Genomic DNA, 14,518 nt, shown 5'->3' on the forward strand with positions numbered 1-14,518 from the left:
CATGTTTCCCGTGTTTAGAACAGTCGGACAGCAAAATTACATTTCTAAAAAGAAAAAGAAAAAAACATTTAAAAACTACTCGCGGCTATAATGAATTGTCGGTCCAGCAATACACATAAAAGTTCATTGATAAAAACGGCATGGGATTACCCCACAGGGGAACCCCGAACCAAAATTAAAAAAAAAAAATCGCCTAGAGGCGATTCAGTTCGCATTGTGCGCTATACAAGTATTTCATTCATTCAAATGCGTGGGGGTCCCCCCAAATTCCATACGAGGCCCCTCTTTTTTTTAATTTTAGACACCCCCCAGGTACGAATTTTAAAGGAATAATACACTTTTATTGTTTCACTTTAAGCATTATTAAAATCAGTGCTCCCGTAAAAACTTCAGTTTTTAAAACTTTTTTTTTTGCATTGATACATGTCCCCTGGGGCAGGACCCAGGTCCCCAAACACTTTTTATGACAATACCATGCATATAAGCCTTTAAAATTTGCACTTTTTATTTCTCCCATAGACTTTATGGGACTAAAGGGTGTTCCGCGGCTTTCGAATTTGCCCAAACACCCCAAATTGTTTGCTATTCGAACAGGCGAACACCCGATGTTCGAGACGAATTTATGTTCGATTCAAACATCGGGACCATCCCTAACGACCAACATTATTCCCTAGCTTTACACCACTGACTCTAGGCCACCATCCCATGCTGCCAGTACCCTAGACCACATACGAGCCTCCTGCACCTACTCTGGCTCATGCAGCTCCGATAGCCATATTCCTCTTTGAGTTCCCAGTTTTGGAGGAGGCAAGGTTACAGGAGCAGAAGAAAAGCCTGAGCATTTCAGAATTTGCTTCCCCATCAGCAACAGGAGTGGCTTGGCAGGTTGGAGAACATAGCTGCCAGTTCTGTTCACATATATACAGAAGCAATTACTGTGACTTGGCGACCAGTAAATGTCCAGCCCTGCTCTAATAAACGTGTCCTACAGAACGTCTCCCGCTCTCCTCATTTCCATACCATAGGGGGAGGGGGGTCGACCTGTAATTCGCAGAACAGAACTGGCCAGGACTTACAACAGTGCCTAGGATTTAAAGTGTTTGTTAACCCCCCCCCCCCCAAAAAAAAAAGTATCCTACTCCTCTAAAGCATTTTATACAGCACAGTGCTTGTGCTGTGTCATTTGGCCCCCTGTAAAACCTAAAAAAACCTGGCTGATCCTGCCTGGTTCTGTTCTTCCCTCCCTGCCTGTCAGCTAGTTATAGTGCCCACCCCCTTTGCTCCTGTGGTTTGAATAACTAACATTTATGCACCATCAATGCTGTCTCCTATTGCAGTGCCCCTGCAATAGGAGACAGCGCTGATGGTGCATAAATGTTTAAGTGTGGCACAGGCAGAGATAAAGTTATCGGTTTACAAGATTTCTGGCAGGATCAAGAAGTATTTTTTTTTGCACTTATTTAAAGCGGTGTTCCAGTCGTTTTTAAGTTTATTAAAAGTCAGCAGCTACAAAAAAAAGTGTAGCTGCTGACTTTTAATAAAACAGACACACAACTGTCCCGTGGTCCAGCGATGCGGCCGCCTGAAGCCTCGCTCCTTTCCCCGGCATTGCAAGTGTGGGCACCCGGTTGTGACAGCTTGCGGCAAGAGTCGCACTGCTCCTTCTTAGTGGCCGGGCAATCTTCTGGGACCTGTGATGTAATTTTGTAAGCTGATAACTTTAACTCTTTTGTTTCACCCACAATTTCTCCTTTGTGGGCGAGTACTTCAGACAAATTAGAGGGACAGCCATGAGAGCTAGATTTGCCCCCAGTTACGCAAACCTCTTCATGGGCCTTTGGGAAGATAAGTCGAGTGATTCCTCGAATATTGTAATTCTAATCCATATGGCATCTCCTTCACCCACGTGGTTGAGGATACATGGTTTAGGTACAATCAGACCTTTACTGAGAGAGAAAAATATTTTTCACTACACCTCATAGGTAGGCAAGATCCAGTTCTCCCACATACACCTATCATTCTCTCACTTTCATCTTCATTTGTGCCAACTAGCATCTCCAAGTGTCCATTACATATGTACTACTATGCATATGTGGTCCATGCGTCTTTTTTGCACACTGACCTGCTCATACCTAAAATGTTCTTTCGTTGCCACTAGCTAACACACACTGTTAATTTTCACACTGCAGTTGATAAGTTTCCTTTGGGGAAGGTGTATGCACACATGTGCATGTCGTTCTGCCTGTGTGCATGGGCTACCATGTGTGTCTACATTTATGTACATGAATGTGTGTGTGTGTACATGTCTATATACACATTTGAATATGTGTCTCTTATTGATTTCATGTGCACCTTTCATGATTTCATGTATCCATGTATACAGGTGTGTATGCGAGTATATACAATTTTGATCATCCCTCTTAGATGTTTCTAAAAATGGTAAATCACCTACTTCAGGCTTTGTAACAGCAATTTCATGCTTCAATGGTTATTTTATTGTAATAGATTTTCACCATTTCTATTATTTTAAAAATTAGATATGTATTTATCACATTCTTACTTCAATTACACTTCTCTAAGTCTGTATTTTATAGCATACACTTTCTATGTGCTCTTTTATGTATGTATGTATGTATGTATGTATGTATGTATGTATGTATGTATATATGTATATATATGTATATATATATATATATATATATATATATATATATATATATATATATATATATATATATATATATATATATATATATATATATATATATATACACTCACACACGTGTGTGTGTGTGTGTGTGTGTGTGTGTGTGTGTGTGTGTGTGTGTGTGTGTGTATATGTATATATATATATATATATATATATATATATATATATATATATATATATATATATATATATATATATATATATATATATATTCATCACATGATACATCTCCTTACTAGCCACTCCTCTCCTTATTGATCATGTCGGTCTACCTACTTGTACAGACTTGGTCGTTGTGTTCAAGGCTCTGATGAAGAGGTTATCCTTGAAATGCATCAGCCCAGTTTTAAGCAATTTGCCCTTCTATCGGCATGTCTAACAACTTTTTAGTGTATATTCTGTAACCTAACTTTTATGACATGTAGTATTTATTTATATATAGAATTTTTTATGTATGCATTTTACTGTACAAGAATAAACTGTATGACTTTGAGGCAAACGTTTACTCATGTGCCTTACATCCACCTGCCCCACACAGATAACTTTATCTCTGCCTGTGTCACACTTAAAAACTAGGGCTGTTACTGATTAAAATTTTTGTGTTCAATCAATTTTTTTTTAAATCGATTAATCAACTCATTTCAATTATAACGCACATACAGATCCAACTACTTTTAGCTGATCTCCTTGCATTGCAACTCTGCATTAGTCAGTGGTAAATGTGGTATACACTATATACCGTATATACTCGAGTATAAGCCGAGATTTTCAGCCTCTTTTTTGAGGCTGAAAGTGCCCCCCTCGGCTTATACTCGAGTCATCGCTGTCTGCCCGCTCGATCAGCGTGTCGAGCAGACAGACAGCGGCCATTCTATAGTTCAAAAGCCGCGCCTTCGCCTGTGATAGGCGGAACACTGAATTTCCCAGCAGCCTGTGTTCCGCCTATCACGGACATCGTATCATCCTCGTACTACGGACGAGGATGATACGATGTACGTGATAGGCGGAACACAGGCTGCTGGGAAATTCAGTGTTCCGCCTATCACAGGCGAAGGCGGCGGCGCAGCTTTTGAATTTTACAATGGCCGCCGAGGCGCCGACGAAGAGGGCACGGGACGGAGGCAAGGCAAGGCACGGCACGGGACGGGACGGGACGGGACGGAGGCAAGGCACGGCGGCGAGGCACGGAGGCAAGGAGGCAAGGCACGGGACGGAGGCTCGGGACAAAGGCTCGGGACACAGGTAGGCTGGACACACACACACACACACACACACACACACACACACACACACACACACACACACACACACAGGGATGGATGGATGGATGGAGACACACACACACAGGGATGGATGGATGGATGGATGGAGACACACACACACAGGGATGGATGGATGGATGGATGGATGGACACACACACACACACACAGGGATGGATGGATGGATGGACGGACACACAGGGATGGACGGACACACAGGGATGGACGGACACACAGGGATGGACGGACACACACACAGGGATGGACAGGCATGTCTTACCCTCGGCTTATACACGAGTCAATAAGTTTGCCAGTTTTTTTGGGGGTAAATTGGGGGCCTCGGCTTATATTCGGGTCGGCCTATACTCGAGTAAGGCAATTAGCAGACCTCCAGCTGTTGCAAAACTACATGTCCCATCATGCCTCTGCCTCTGGGTGTCATACCTGTGGCTGTCAGAGTCTTCCTATGCCTCATGGGACTTGTAGTTCTGCAACAGCTGGAGGTCCGCTATTTGCATATCCTTGCTATATACAATCACCTGACACTATTTCGTTTCCACAATCCATAACTTAACTTCACAGGTCACACAAATACGTTTTAAATTCAAACTGTAGCACTGACGTAAGTCATTTTTTTTTTTTTTTTTTTACACAGTAGCATGACAATCCCTCCACCTCCGGTCTAACTAATCGCTCTCACCTTATGGCATGGACCCCTTGTGCAAACAGGTGGTCATGCAAGCGAGTATCAAAAGGGTTAACATGGACCATAAACTTCTCTCACGTCTCCTTAGATCTCAGCAAGGATTCCAGGTCATGGGTAGAAAGAAAATATCTAAGTGCTCACCCCTTAAGTATAAGATGTAATTTTTGTGTTCAAACACAAACTACTCACATAAAGATGATAAAAACACAGCATGTAAAGCCGATAATCGTGTTAGTTCCGTAGGGCAGCAGTGGGTGACGCCATGCGTAGCTCCTGCCCCGTATGTGTTACGTTCAATCAGAACTTCAACATCACCGGACTCCTCCCCCTTCCCTTCATTAGCAGATGGAGGCACTTGGGGAAGGGGGAGGAGTCCGGTGACGCTGATGTCCGTGGCGTCACTGGATGTCCGACGGAACTCCCTGAAGACCCAGAAGCTGGGAGAGAGGCGAGTATTTTGATCGATTAAAAAATTTTTGATTGATCAAAAAAATTAATGATTAATTGAGGAATTAATCTTTAATTTCCACAGCCCTATTAAAAACATTTATGCACCATCACCGCTGTCTCCTATTGCAGCAGATCGCCGCTCTAAAATTACGTATTTTCATAAATCACACACTGCAATAGGAGACAGCGCTGATGGTGCATACATGTTTCAGTTATTCAAAATGCAGGAGTGGAGGGGATGGGCACTGTCGCTAGCTGACAGGCAGGGAAGGGAGGGGAGGACAGAGGAGACAGAGAAGGGCTGCGGATGACGGAGGCAAGCAAACGGACTATGGTGTCAGGGCTCAAAAGATTGCAGGGAGGGAGGGGGAGAGGAGGAGTCACCTAGGCGGCAAGAGTGGAAGTGGGAGCTGGGTACCTGTCAAAGCTAGGTACAGCTCCCCCCCCTCCCCCAAAGACATGTGAAAATGTGGCACATAAGGGGGCAAGAAGTGCTTAAAGCAAAAGTTCCACTTTTGGGTGGAACTCCGCTTTAACAAATATAACAAAACCTTTGCAATGGTAGATGTAAAATCCCAAAAGGGAGCAAAAAGGAGTTTATTGTTGGGGTTTACATACACTTTAAAGTATATGTGGTTCAAACAAAATGTAGGTTGTAGTGCGGGCACACATTATTAATACTCTGTGGGTTGTATAATAATATATAAAAAAATAACAAATAAAAAATCATTTTATCAGTATTTTATTGATTTATTCCCTGCAGGCAAGGGGTTTAGGAGGGCAGATGCTGCCCAAGGTTGCCTAGAACATTATTGAAGCAGGAAGACCCGGATTTGGCTGTTAAATAGATAGTGCAGCTGTCAATCGACCAGCAGGAATGGCTGTAGGGGGACAATGCTGTCAGAGCTTGGGGGGGATGGTGGGATAGCATTGTCACTGTATTAAAGAAGAGAAAGCAAAATCTGGCAGGATCAAAAAGCTAATTAATAATAATTTACGCACACCAATATAAAAAGACAAAACATTGCACAATTACATTTACAAGGCATATAAAGAACTATTTACAAAACTTTATTATTCAAGTTTTTGGATACTTTAGGAATATATTAATATTTGACATGGGTATTACAAATTTACATGAATATCAAGGTATTTATTGTTTCTTTTGCTTAACTTCTAGTGAACAACTGGACGTGATTATATACATTAGGCAACACAGACAGTTCATCTGTCAGACACAGTTAACTGTGGCCTTGCTTTCAAATTACTTTTAGCAAAGAAATAAAAAAAAGTGGAGATACCGGTTAATATGGCATAAGAAGCATGTTATCCATAATGAATAGCAAGTGAATTAATCACTGGCTGATTCATTCACATTCTCACACCAGGTGCTTGGTCACGGCTAATCTATGAAATATTCATAGGCAGGGATAAACAGGAGGAATAATAATTTATTGTGAAAGCCACTTACAAAACAATGGAAGCACCTAAGAAAATGGAATCTTTTTTTGCACATGTGCTCATTTTAATACTAACTGCTATAAAAAGGCTGAAAATTAGCATTTAAAACAAGTGCATTTCAAACGTAGCATGAAATCGAAAACTGGTTTTGCCCCAGATAGACAAGCTAATGTTTAAATTGCAGATGTAGGAGTCAAATATTCATTTCTTAGCCACATGACAGGCTAAAGTACTCTTAATCAAACTTTTTTTTTTCTCCTCTTAGTACTTTGAAAAGTGCTGACTTCTTCCTTTGTTAATGGATATGAAAAACAGTTGCTACTAGCAGCCAGCAGTGATGAGCTCGGGTGCGGCTGGACTAGGATCCGAACCCATGTGTCAGTCTGTCAGTTGTCCACTAGGGTGTCCCTTGTATACATAACTGCTATGGGACGGGTAATGCCCAGCCGCAGATGATTGGCCCATACAGATGACAGCTTCCTGGTGTGCTTGCACATATGAGATCAGGTTCTAATCTGAACTCGCCCAAACTCATCACTAGTGGCCAGTGCCAAACTGAGCTGCTTAAGCGGCCGATTGACAAGTGTCAGCTTTTCATGTAGGAGGAAACGGAGCAGGTCACATGCCCGCCATACCTGGAATTATCAGGTTTTGATCCTTCTTCCCAACAGCTGAATGAAGCAGCATGAAGACAAACGTAAAAGGTTTTTATCACTATGTAAGTCTGGTTGGGGATCTGCCCTTAAAGTGGTTTAAATCCTTAAATATATCCAGTGAAGCGACTGGCCAAAGGTGATACACAGATGAAACAAACCCTCCTACATAAGCTGTACCTGTTTATCTGTAGTCTTCTGTTCTCTACAGCCTTTCAAAGTGCAGAATCTATAATGCTTGCCTGAGCTGTCAGAAAAAAAGGGGTGGAGACCTGAAGTTACACTCTGCAGAGCTCAGTGAGGTGAGCTGTGAGAGCTGATTGCAGAGAAGGGAAGGGAAGGGAAGGGAAGGGAAGGGAAGGGACCCCCCCCCCCTTCATACAGCACACAGGAACAAAGCTGAGGCTGTCTAACAGCTGAAGGGCCCTCCCCTGTCACCATTTTTCTCTTGGTCTCAGGAAAACTTGTCAGAAGTGAGTCATGCTGATAGCAGAGCAACGAAGCCGAAGAGTGCTCTTAATTGAGACAAGTAAACATTTCAAAAGGGATATACTTTGTTCATATTTCACATCTCTAAAGGCCCTCTCTGCTGTCTGTCCCTACTGGAAAGATTTCTTACCACTTCCTGTCCCCAAGTCACTGTCTCCGTAAGTGAAAGTCAGGAGAATTCCCATGAAAATGGTATTAAAAACACTGCCCCCAGGTTTACTATATGTCATATGTGCTGGTATGCACAGCAATTTCAATCCATCTATGGTTGTTCCCATACTATACAGGTGTCAAAGTGACAGGTGATTCATTTATTGAATCCGACATGCTAGATTCCAGGAAGCTGCTCCTAGATTAGGTTGGCTTCTTCAGGTTATAATTCTTGTCAAACTTCCTTTTTCACTTAAGCTGAACCCAGCTGAATCCCTACAAAATCGGCCAAAACATCTATGGCTGTTCCCATTCATGAGCAGTTTGAGCTAATGATCAACTGCTCATGAACAGGCTTGTTGAAGAATTTTGGTTCGCTGATCAGTGTATTCTGAAGGTGGGGGAGCCCCGTTGTCAGAATACAATGGCACAGCGTTGAGGATTCCTGCATCCCCTTCCACGTGTGGATGGGGAAATCAGTTAAATTTTTTTCATTCAGCCCAATGGCGGAGCCATGTACAGCCAGCTTTGGTGTAAAAGATCGGTAAAGGAACCCACAATGTGTAGGACTGGAAATAGGTGGTCTGCAGTTTCAAATGTGTCAGAAATATTTCAATTTAAAATTGAGAGTATCAAGAGCAAGGGGATTTTAACCATAAGGATATAGTCTGTTGTACCACAATGTTTCATAAAAAAAATAAAAATAGCCCTAGCCTAGACTGACCTGTACTTTTAAAAGAGAGAAACCTTGAGGTTGCCATTGATTTCCTTATGCACGTAGCCAATATGGTACACAATGCTGCATTTATTATAAGCATGTAAAAGAATCTGATAAACACACTGCATATAGTGTCCTTTTCTGATGCATAATTCGGCAGCGCACTCATTTCACAACAGGCTATCACTGTAAGGCTCCTTTCACACGGAGGCCCTTGAAAACTGCCCATAAAACACCAGGCACTTCTGTGGCGATTTTTAGGTGATATCTGTGTGCTTTTTTGAAGGTCCTTTGACTCAAAAGAACCATTTTGAAGCGCTTTTTGTGCGCTGTCCTTTCATTTCATCTAGGCTTTTTTTTGTGCTCCAAACATGCTCCAAAAATGCTGCTTGCGTTTTTTTTCACTGCCCTGCCAGCGCACTGCCCCAGTGTGAAAGCATTTGTTGATTTTAGTGGAAATATGTTTTTGTGAGCTTTTCAGGTGTTTTTTCTTTTTGCGTGAAAGCGCCAAAAAAAATAAAAATAAAAAAAAGCACCTCAGTGTGAAAAGGGCTTAATATAAGGTGTGTAAACACTCCCACCTCCCAACCACCATTTCTGATACACTACCAATAATGTTGTTTTACACAACCCAATCCTTCTGTATCCAAATTAGGAAATGGCCATATTACCCCCTATTTAGACAGGATATATCATCAAATAATAAAACAAAAAGATGGTCCCTAAATTCTGTTACCCTTAAACTGGACGCACCTTAAGGTTGATAGAGATGCAATTTTAGGCATAAACTCAAACACTAAAATATCATATAAGCTTCAACATGTTAATGCCATTCTAAAAGTACATTTTACTATTTGTACAGCTTAAAATAAAACCTGACGATCCTACCATAAAGGTCATTGTTCAGACACTTCTTGCTACAGGGCGACAATCCTCTGTTCCCGTTTCCTAATAAAGTCACTGTGTTGTAACCCTGCCATATGAGTTTCTGAGGGAGAATGTCCGTTTCAACAAACATTACACAGGCACAGTCCACTTTTGTCACCATTAAGAAACCTACCCTGAGAGATGACCATGCAGCCATTAGACATGTGCAACCTGCTTAGTTCCGAATTCGTTTAACGGATTTAGACAAATTCAGAAATACCCGAATTAATGAAAACCGTTTAACACATTTTTCTGAAGAAAAAAAATAATTTAATGTTCGCAAATTCCAAATTGACGAATTTACGAAATCCAGAAATTTGAAAATAAACAAAAATACAAAAATTCTAAAATCTGAACTACCGTATATACTCGAGTATAGGCCGACCCGAGTATAAGCCGAGGCCCCCAATTTACCCCCAAAAAACTGGGAAACCTATTGACTCGTGTATAAGCCGAGGGTGAGATATGCCTGTCCATCCCTGTGTGTGTGTCCATCCATCCATCCATCCCTGTGTGTGTGTGTGTCCATCCATCCATCCATCCCTGTGTGTGTGTCCATCCATCCCTGTGTGTGTGTGTGTGTGTGTGTGTGTGTGTGTGTGTGTGTGTGTGGCCTTGTGTGTCCAGCCTACCTGTGTCCCGAGCGTCCGTCCGGTCCCGAGCCTCCGTCCGGTCCCGTCCCGAGCCTCCGTCCGGTCCCGTCCCGTCCCGAGCCGAGCCTCCGTCCGGTCCCGTCCCAGGATCACCGCTCTTCGTCGGCGCCCATTCCCCTGTTCAAATGCCGCGCCTCCCTGTCTGTGATAGGCGGAACACAATTTCCCAGCAGCCTGTGTTCCGCCTATCACGGACATCGTCTCATCCTCGTCCGTAGTACGAAGATGAGACGATGTCCGTGATAGGCGGAACACAGGCTGCTGGGAAATTCAGTGTTCCGCCTATCACAGGCGAAGGCGGAGCCGGAGGCGCGGCTTTTGAATTATAGAATGGCCGCTGTCTGTCTGCTCGACACGCTGATCGAGCAGGCAGACAGCGATGACTCGAGTATAAGCCGAGGGGGGCACTTTCAGCCTCAAAAAAGAGGCTGAAAATCTCGGCTTATACTCGAGTATATACGGTAATAATAACTTAACTATTACCAACTATTCAATTATAGGTATTGGAATTTCCTTTCAAATTTGGCTGTTAGTGAACGTAACGAATACAAATTTATCCGAAGTAACACATTTTCCAAGATAACGAAAGCTATATCTAAACAAATGTAACATAATGAATAAATAATAATAAATAGCAATAATATTATGATGATTATTTTTATTATTAATTAGTTCCGTTCCATTTGTTTAAATGTGACAGTCGTTATTTCAGATAATTCGTAACTTCGGACAAATTCATATTCGTTACATTCACTAACAGCCAAATTTGAAAGGAAATTCCAATACCTACAATATAATAGTTATTAGTTAATTATTTAAAATTTTGAATTTTGGATTATCAAATTTAAGGATTTTGGAATTTATGAATTCTGATCAGAACGAATGACCCGAAAAAAAAAAAAAAAACAGCTCTCAGAGCTCTTCTCATTTTGCTCAGCAGAGTGTCTTCAGCTCTCTGCACCCTTTTTCCTAACAGCTCAGACAACCTTTATTAATTCTGGACTTTGAAGGGATGTAGAGAAGAGAAGAGTGCAGCAAAACAGGTATAACTTATGTAGGATGGTTTGTTTCATCTCTGATAGTCACTGCATTGGGTATATGAAAGGGTTTACAACCACTGTAACGCGTATCTAAAGCCAAAGACAGTAGAACTGTACTATATTGCAGTTTACCAAACTTTAGATGTGGTGGCTGCATTAGTTTTACCCGACCGATTTCCAGCCAATGACAGAGAGCGCTGATTGCAAAAAAAAAAAACTGATGGGTGAACCAGGCTTTAGTGTGTCTCCTCAACTTTTGGGAAAGCAAAGGAAACACTCTTGAACGGCAGCATTGTCTGGAGAGAGTAGTGGTAGACGGACTAGTAGATTTAAACATTTAAATCCTAATTCCAGGGAACACATTTTAAGCAGTTAACCACTTGCCGACCGGCGCACAATGATGCACGTCGGCAGAATGGCAAGTTGGCGTACAGGTACGTCCATTTGTATTTGCCGCTCTGCCATCACGTCAGTTGGGACCCCCGTGAGTTCGGTCGTGGGTCCCGTGGACTCGATCGCTACGAGGATACCCGCGATCGTCTTACGGGGAGGCTGAACGGGGAGATGCCGATGTAAACAGCATCTGCCCGTTCTGCCTAGAAACAAGTGACACTGATCTCTGCTCCATGTGATTGGAGCAGAGATCGGTGTTCACCAACACACAGCCCAGCCCCCCACAGTTAGTAACACACCCCTAGGACACACTTAACCCCTACACTGCCATCCCATGGTTAACCCCTTCACTGCCAGTGACATTTACACAGGAACCAGTGCATTTGTATAGCACTGATTGCTGTACAAATGACAATGGTCCCAAAAATGTGTCAAAAATGTCTGATGTGTCCGCCATAATGTCACAGTGACCATAAAAAAAAAAAAAAAAAAAATTGCTGATTGCTGCCATTACTAGTAAAAAAGAAATTATTAATAAAAATGCCATAAAGCTATACCCTATTTTGTAAACGCTATAAATTTTGCACAAACCAATCAATAATCTCTTATTGCAATTTTTTTTTTACCAAAAATATGTAGAATACGCATCAGTCTAAACTGAGGAAAAAAAGCTTTTTTTATGTCTTTTTGGGGGATATTTATTATAGCAAAAAGTAAAAAATAATGCGTTTTTTTCAAAATTATCGCTCTATTTTTGTTTATAGCGCAAAAAATAAAAACTGCAGGGGTGATCAAATACCACCAAAAGAAAGCTCTATTTGTGGGGAAAAAAAAAAAAGGACGTCAATTTTGTTTGGGAGCCACGTCACATGAACATGCAATTGTCAATTAAAAAAGACGCAGTGCCGAATCGCAAAAAGTGGTCTGGTCTTAAGCCAGCAAAATGGTCTGGTCCGAAAGTGGTTAAAGAAACTTTTTTTTGTGATAAAGGTTTTAACCAAATAGATAAAAGCTGATCATTGTCAGTATTAAATGGTTTCATTCCTCTCGTTGCCTGTTTGGCCACACAGCTTATAGGAGGTTGAAAAATAAACCTACCAGCCGGATCGACAGATGAAAATAAAAGTAAAAAAAAAAAAAAAACACATTTTTCTTTCTTTTCTTGTTTGTTGGTTATGTAAATTTCTTAAAATTTTCAATAAAATAAGAAGTAAAAAAAACACAAAAAAAAGAAAAAAAAAAAAAAAAGAATGCAGCTACCACATTTAAGACTCAGTAAACTTTTTTCTTTTGAATTTTAGCTACACGTTCATTTCTTTTACTAAGGATTTACATGCATTTTAACTTTGTAAAAACAACACTTATAAGAACATTCCAGCATATCAGAAAACTCTAATAAATATACTGTGCGTAACTCTTCATTCCTGTCTTCTTGTGGATATTTTATAACAAGATGGAAAAATCACCTTGTACTGTACGGAGTGACTTAGATTGCCCAAGCCTGTTATCACCCTGCAAAAATTGAAGATAATTGAAAGCAAAGGAGTGCCACTGCATTTATTAAGCTGCTAATAGTCCGTCAATAGCTAAAAATTGCTATGGCCAACATCATTACATAGACAGGGTAGAGGGGTAAAATACATTTCTAAAATCCTGTAAAAACATGGCAAAAATATCTGTTACTGACATTTGCCATGAACTTAAATTAGACTGAGAGAAAGTAGTTATAAAGTGCAAACAGCAACACAAATCAATAGTGGCCAGTGTGATACCATCCAGTTTTTGACAGATAATCAAACTGGAGCCCTTGGCAGAGCTTAAAGCGGTAGTAAACCCGCTAAGGTTTTTTTTTTTTTACCACCTGCAAAGCAAAAGGCATAATGAGCTAGTATGCACCGCATACTAGCTCATTATGAAATACTTACCTTAGAACGAGGCCCAGACATCTGCCCCGATCCACGCCGAGGGAGCTGACATGCTCCCTCTGCATTTCTTCCGGATATCGCGGCTACGGCGCTGTGAGTGGCTGGAGCCGCGATATCGTCACTCCCGCGCATGCGCGCGGGAGATTTTTTTTCCGGCTGGTCGGCCACTGCCGGATTTTCAGCCGAGAATCCCCTTGTGCGCATGCGCGGCTGCAGTCAGCGGCGCATACCGAGGGGAATATCTCCTAAACCGTACAGGTTTAGATTTTTTTTTACCTACCTTATTATAGGCTTTCCTGTAGGTTAAAGTAAAAAAAAAAAAAAGAAGAAGGAGTATACAACCACTTTAAAGTGTTACTAAACCCAGGACCCTGCATTCACAATATCTGGTCTCCCGCAGTACACTGAACATGGAAATGCAATTATTTTAGTTAATATAAAACGCTAAATACAATTTTCTCAGCAGCAGTTAGAGCAGTCTTGTGACTTTTATCAGTGTCCAGCCATGCACTTCTAGAAGGAGTTTTCTGACTGACCTAGACTGCAAGACTCCTGATCCTGCTGATCACATGCACCCTCACAAGAAAAAAAAAACCCTCTCTAGAAATACACACCAAACTGAGCATGTGCAGCCTGACTCCATAGACACTGCGTTATCAGGAAATTATTAGGAGTCAGTGGAAGGAGGAGAGGTTTAGAGAAGACAGGATCAAACAGCCTTTTTACACAATGCAAAGGATTAACCCCTTGGGTTCCACAGAGAGTATAACAAGCATGCTTTACTGCATATACAGACTGATTTTACAGTTGTGGGTTTAGTAACACTTTAAATGCTTCAGAGAATGGTAAAGTCAGGGACCTGGCTTTGATGTCTGTCAGGGAAGTCTAGATCACAGGATTGGTGAAGACTGTAGTAATATGCCCAAACCATTGTGACTAATATGCTTGGATATGCTCTGCTATTTCAGTATACAGGCTAGCTT

At 41.6% G+C, this 14,518-nt stretch overlaps 1 protein-coding gene across 1 annotated transcript in view; it reads right to left on the reverse strand.

Annotated features, from left to right (window-relative positions):
• Positions 1-14,518, reverse strand: part of LOC143964428 (histidine--tRNA ligase, cytoplasmic-like) — a 192,483-nt gene that overhangs the window by 146,066 nt on the left and 31,899 nt on the right. The window lies entirely within an intron of this gene.

This window comes from Lithobates pipiens, unplaced genomic scaffold (assembly GCF_037356315.1).
Source record: "Lithobates pipiens isolate NorthernLeopardFrog02 unplaced genomic scaffold, aLitPip1_a1.2 Scaffold_8, whole genome shotgun sequence".
NCBI classification, from domain to species: Eukaryota; Metazoa; Chordata; class Amphibia; order Anura; family Ranidae; genus Lithobates; species Lithobates pipiens.